The following is a 6,316-nucleotide window of genomic DNA, read 5'->3' as shown; positions in this document are numbered from 1 at the left end:
AAGAGGAGAAAGGGAGGGAGGGAGGAAGGAAGATGGGAAGGGAGAGAAAGAGAAGAAAGAAAGAAACAGAAGAAAGAGAAATGCATGTCATATCATTATTCATTGGGGAGAAAAAGAAAACACCTTGAAGATCCAACACTGGGGGCATGGCTTAGCAAATGGTAGCAGCCATGAACTTGCACATGTGTACATTAGAGACTTTTGGAAGTAGACACTGGCGAAGTTTGTTGCCTGAAAGTGTCTCTCCCTTACCACCAGCAGAATCCACGTTGTGTGGTGCCAGCGTCCCCACTTCCAAAGACAGGGTGACTGGTGCAGGTGCCAGGGGGAACCCTTTGTCCTCTCAAGTTTTGATGAAACATTGCAAAACGCAGATCAATTGGAGAAAAGGCAGACACATTTATTTACTGTGTCTACATGGGAGCCTTCAAAATGAAGACCTAAAGAAAGGGGAGAAATCGTCTATTTTTATGCCTAGGTTCTGCAAAGTAAGGACAGCACGCAGAAATAGAATTGGGCAAATAGGGTTGGATCTAATGAGGATAGCTTGAGTGGGGATGCCCAGCCAGGCCTGTCTGTCTAGATTCTTCTTGGCCTCTCTGAGCAGCTCCCCTCCCTCCTCCCTCCCTCCCTCCCTCCTTCTCTCCCTTCCTTCTTTCCAGGACCCTCCCTGGAGTGAGGGTCTTAGGATCTACAGTCTAACAAAGTGGATCAGATTATTTCTTCATGGCCGGGTTTTACTCAGAAAGGCAGAGGGAAAATTAGAGACCCATTTTTAGGTTTGATGGCTGGCTTTGGGTTCTGGTTTCTGTGGTCCACCTTGGGGAAGAGCGATTCTAGTTTCTATGGCCAGACGGGAGAATGAGGGGCGAGAGACAGGAGGGCCAGAGAAGGTCAGAGAAAACTTTTTGCTTCTGAGGCTGCTTAGGAGGCCTTCACCTTGGGTCTTGTTTTCTGAGCCGCCTGGCACTTCTATGTCCAGCCTCCCTCCTCTCTACCCTCCAGGTCAGAGACTGAGCTGGTGCCATTTGAGCACTCTGGTGGGTTAGGAGTCGACCCATCTCATCTGCCTCGTCGACCGTTTGGAAAATTGAAGCTCCCACTTTCTGATCAGAGACAAGGTGGGAGTGGGCAGTGGGTTTCTGTCTGTTTTTTCTCAGCATGACATCTCATAGACGCCACAAAGACAGAAGACCACTGCCGAGTCCCCGATGCCTCCGGGCTCCTGAATTCCCATCACGTTCGAACCAAAGAACTAAATAAGAACACCGTTCGCCACAAAACGAGCTGGTGCTCAGCCATCATCTTCTCAGGGTGATAGTTTCAACTGATAAATGTAAAATGTTGGGGGATTTCACTGGCAACCACAAAAGCATGTGAATATTTTCTCTAAGACTGTGATAAAGTCTTTTTTGAGACAGAGTCTCCCTCTGTCACCCAGGCTGGAGTGCAGTGGTGCCATCTCAGCTCACTGCAACCTCCACCTCCCGAGTTCAAGCAATTCTCCTGCCTCAGCCTCTCAAGTTGCTGGGATTATTAAAATACAAAATTAGCCCGGCGTGGTGACATGACCCTGGCGCTATCCCACATGGCATTGAAGGCATAGCAAGCTCCTCCTTTTGGGAACTGTGAGTAATTAACTATCTATTCAATAGTGTTTGTCTCCTGATCTGTGGGCCTCACCGTACCTGAATAATTTTTTTAAATTACATTTTTAAAAAGGGAGAGGAGGCCCAAAAGGAGATGGCAGGGAGTCCTGGCTAGGCTGCAGGCTTCCGATTGTGGGTGGGTCACCCAGGGACCACCATGTGCACAGCAAGGGCTCACACAATAGAGATGTGGGCAGGTGCTGGAATTTCTCACTGCCCCGATGCAGAAACATGAACTGGGAAACATGGAGGGAGGCCAAGTGCCAGGGAGGAGGTTCCTAGGCCAGGAGGGGGACTCCTCTAGAATGCCTGCCTGTGTGTGAGCTGCACCATGGTGCTGAGCTAGGGCGAGAAGTGTGGCCCCTGGCTGGAAACCGGGAAGAGTGAGACGCTGCCACCGGGCTGCCACCAGGCTTCCATGTGGTGTGTGTCCCTCGGGTGCAGAGCTGAGGTGAGAAGGTGAGTTCAGTTTTGTAGAAGATTCACCTTGAGGCTGGGGCCTTTGAAGAGTGTTTTAAAATCTTGGGGCTGGGTGCAGTGGCTCACACCTGTAATCCCAGCACTTTGGGAGGCCGAGGTGGGTGGATCACCTAAGGTCGGGAGTTCAAGACCAGCCTGACCAACATGGAGAAACCCTATCTCTATTAAAAATACAAAATTAGCCAGACGTGGTGGTGCATGTCTGTAATCCCAGCTACTTGGGGGGCCAAGGCAGGAGAATCACTTGAATCCGGGAGGCAGAGGTTGCAGTGAGCCAAGATTGTGCCACTGCAGTCCAGCCTGGGCAACAAGAGTGAAACTCCATCTCCAAAAAAAAAAAAAAAAAAAAATCCAAGTACAACTTTTTTTTTGAGTTGGACTCTCACTCTGTGGCCCAGGCTGGAGTGCAATCGCAGCTCACTGCAGCCTTGAACTCCTGGGCCCCAGCAGTCTTCCCACCTCAGTTTCTCAAATAGCTGGAACCACAGGTATGAGCCACCATGCCCAGGTAATTTTTTTATTTTTTGTAGAGATATGATCTTGCTATGTTGCCCAGGCTGGTCTCAAACCCCTGGCCTCAGGCAATCCTCCCACCTTGGCCTCCCAGAGCACTGGATTACAGGCGTGAACCATGGTGCCCGGCCTCCACGTATAACTCGACTCCCCAGAACTTGCCACCCTGCATTCCGTTGCCTCTGTGCGACCCTCAGTTTTGTTTCTGAGTTTGGAATTCGTTGTATTTTATGCACGTTTGCGCCTTAATGTTTTCTCCCAGTCTTTGTAGGTCACCAAGATTTCCCTACACCCGTGTGGCACAGGGATGTGGCTGTTCGGGGGTTTCGGGTTGGATGAGTCCGGCTTGGGTGTCCCTCAGGGTAATTGCCCGCCCACAGCCCAGCTCCCCTCCCCACTCACCCCCGGATGGTGCCCCTCCCCCCACTTCCCCCACCCCTTTTCCTCCCAGCGCCCCGTGCCACCGCGTACCCCTTGCCTCCCATCTGAGAGCCCCTCCCCTCCCAACACCCCCTTCCCGCTAGCCCACTGGCCCACTTCCTCCCACACTCCCCCTGCACCCCTCCTCGCCCCTTCCCACGCACCCCCATCCCCCGACCCCCGCTCTCCCTTCCCTGGTGGAAACCACCTCTCCTGGCTAAATAATATCCAAATTATTCCTGTAAAATTCCCTTATGTCCTGTGATCCGTGCGTCGCCAGTTCCCGTGTCTTCTCCAAATGCTGCGTGAAGCCACCAGCTTCGCTGTCCGCACCGCTTACGATATTTAATAGCAGTAGGTAAGAAGAGAAATCTATGGTATATCATTAGCTGGGGCGGGGAGATCCCTGGCGCTGGAGAACTGTTCGCCAAAAGCTGCTGCAGGCAGGAGCGGCCTCGCCGGGGGGACAGGGCCGCCGAAGGCTGCGGTTCAGGTGCCCGCAGGCCCGCTGCTCCGGAGCGCCGCGCGTTCCCAGGCTGGCGGCCTCTCCCGGGACTCGCCGCTGCCTCGAGATCGGCTTGCAGGCTCCTGCTTCTCTTCCGCATCCACACCGCCTGTCGCTGGCATTTGCAGCTGTTTTCTAGGTCCCGAAATGCAACGGAAATGAGCACAGGAGCTGCCGGTGCGGACGTGGACGCGGAGAATCAGCTGGTGTGCCTCCTGGCCTTGGTCACAGCGCGCGCCCTCTTGGGTGCCAAGTCCCCCAGTGCTCCGCGCGCTGGGCTGGGGAGTCCTCAGGTGCCAGCTAGAGCCTTTAAGCAGGGGGCGGGGTGGGGGAGAGGTTGCTCTCGGGCGCCCCAAGAGTCGCCCCTGAGGGAAACGCGCCCTGGCCGTGGCAGGAGGGCCTTTGTCCGCAGGAGGTCCACTGAAAGCCCTGGAAAGCCCAAGGCTGCCCAACCCCTTTCCTGCGAGCATTAAGGGAGGCCCCATGTTCCCTGCAGAACTCCACAGCACACCCTGTCATTTCAGCCACCCCCAGCCCCCTACTTTAAGTCCCTCAAGGTTCCCTCTAGACCTTGGGAAGCCTGAAGTCTGTCCTCTCTCCATCTGCAGGCTGCTGTCCCCCACGCTGATCCCGCCCTACCGCGTCTGGATAGAGCCTGTGCATTTGCCATTGCGATGTGCAATTTTATTAAATGTTTAAAAAAAATAGAGACGGGGTCTCGCTGTGTTTCTCAGGCTGGTCTTAAACTCCCGGACTCAAAGGATCCTCCTGCTTGGGTCTCCAAAAGTGCTGAGATTACAGGCCTGAGCCTCTGGCCCCACCTGTATTAAATGCTCGTTTGTGAAACTTAAAGGGCCCGGGCTTCACAGTAGAAGATACATCACCCAGAGCTGCACACAAATCTAAGGTGTAAAGATGGGCTGGTTTCATGCATTGGGTTATTCATTCCTCTCACGTGTGGACTGGCTTCCAGCACTAGGCGCTGTGCTCCGGAACCATTAAAGAAGTGCGGGGTGGGAAAAGGTGTTTACGATTTTTCTTAATCATCTAAACCTGTTGGCTAAGCTAGAGGCCATGGTTCCTTTCTTTTTCTTTCTCTTTCCCTGTCCCTCCCTCCCTCCCTGCCTCCCCCACTCTCCACTCTTCTTCCTTTCTTTATTCTTTTCCTCTTTCCCTCCCCTCTTTTACCCTTTGTTCACGTGAGGAAAGCTCCAGGTGCACTCCATAGTGCTGTGCCTGCTGTATCATGCTGGCCTTGATCCGAGACCCTGTCTCAGCTGGGCCAGCTGCTCTAACAAAATGCTACAGAAGGGGAGACTTCACGGAAATTTACCCAAGTCTTTGGGGGAAAGGAGACCAGTGTGGGCAACACAGCATGACCCTGTCTCTGCGCGTGCATGCACACACACAGACACACACACACACACACACACACACACACAATTAGCCAGGCATGGTGGCATGCACCTATTGTCCCAGCTACTTGGGATGCTGAGATAGGAGGACTTCTTGAACCCAGAAGTTCAAGGCTGCAGTGAGCTATGAATCACACCACTGCACTTCAGCCAGGGCAACAGAGCATGACCCTGTAGGCATTTAATACAAATTGCACATTACAGTCATGCAACACATACATTTTGTATGGTTATTTTCCCCCAAAGAATGCTGATTATCTGAGGCTGGAAGTTCGAGATCAGGTTGTCAGCAGGGTTGGGTTTTGTGAGGTTACTCTTACTGGTTTGCACCCAGACACTTTCTCACTGTGTCCTCACGAGAGGCAGTGTAGGTGCTAGAAAGTGATATCCTAAGGCCGGGCGTGGTGGCTCACGCCTGTAATCCAAGCACTTTGGAGGCCAAGGCGGGCAGATTACCTGAGGTCGGGAGTTCAAGACCAGCCTGACCAACACGGTGAAACCCCGTCTTTTAAAAAAAAGAAATTAAAAAAAAGAAAGTGGTATCCTAAAATGAAGACCTCCTGCCTTCCTGAGTCCCATTCTCCCCTAGGCTGGCCATAGAAACTAAAATCCGTCTTCCCCAAAGCAGGTCATAAAAACCACAACCCCTTTTCCCCAAAGCCAGCCACAAATCCTAAAAATATTACTGTAACTCCTGCCTTTCCGTGCAAATGCCGACCATAAATTCTCTGGCTTATCTTGTCTGGTTGTAGGTCCTAAGACTCATTCCAAAGAGGGTCCTGTCTCATACCCAAGAGGAAGGACTGCAGCGCAGGGAGGCCAAACAGAATGCAGACACGCGGGCCTGCTGGGGTCACCACCCAGTGGATTAGAGTAGCTCCTGACAGATTCTGTTTCTCCACAACAGTCCAGATTTTGCTGAACCTGAGCATTAAACTAGACAGCTTCCTCTGTATTCATTCTGAAGACTCTTGTATCACATAAAGCTATGATCAAATACATTTGTATGCCTTTTCTCTTTTAATCTGCCTTTTGTCAGTTGATTTTTAGTGAACCTTCAGAGGGTGATGAAAAAGTTTTCCCTTGGGACCTGCAGCAGAGAGAAAGAGAAAAGCAGGCTGTCTTGTGTCTCTTCTTATAAGGACATGAGGCCTACCATGCAACTCCACCCTCAGGACCTACTCATCCCCCAAAGGCCCCACCTTCTAACACCGTCACCCTGGGGATGCGGATTTTCAGCCTAGGAAGTGGAGGGAATACAGACATTGAGTCCCTAGCAGTCACCCACAAGAACCTAGGCTGATTTCCTAACACCACCAAGCAGCTGCCATAGG

At 52.2% G+C, this 6,316-nt stretch overlaps 1 long non-coding RNA gene across 1 annotated transcript; it reads left to right on the top strand.

Annotated features, from left to right (window-relative positions):
* The first annotated feature begins 5,067 nt into the window (after positions 1-5,067).
* On the top strand, positions 5,068-6,006 carry LOC116525965. The gene is made up of 2 exons (XR_004257893.1): positions 5,068-5,101; positions 5,735-6,006. It is a non-coding gene; the product is annotated as an uncharacterized LOC116525965 (long non-coding RNA).
* Positions 6,007-6,316: the final 310 nt, after the last annotated feature.

This window comes from Sapajus apella, unplaced genomic scaffold (genome assembly GCF_009761245.1).
Source record: "Sapajus apella isolate SASKATOON/1434 unplaced genomic scaffold, GSC_monkey_1.0 scaffold49, whole genome shotgun sequence".
Taxonomy (NCBI): Eukaryota; Metazoa; Chordata; class Mammalia; order Primates; family Cebidae; genus Sapajus; species Sapajus apella.
This window is presented reverse-complemented; position numbering and strand designations above follow the sequence as displayed.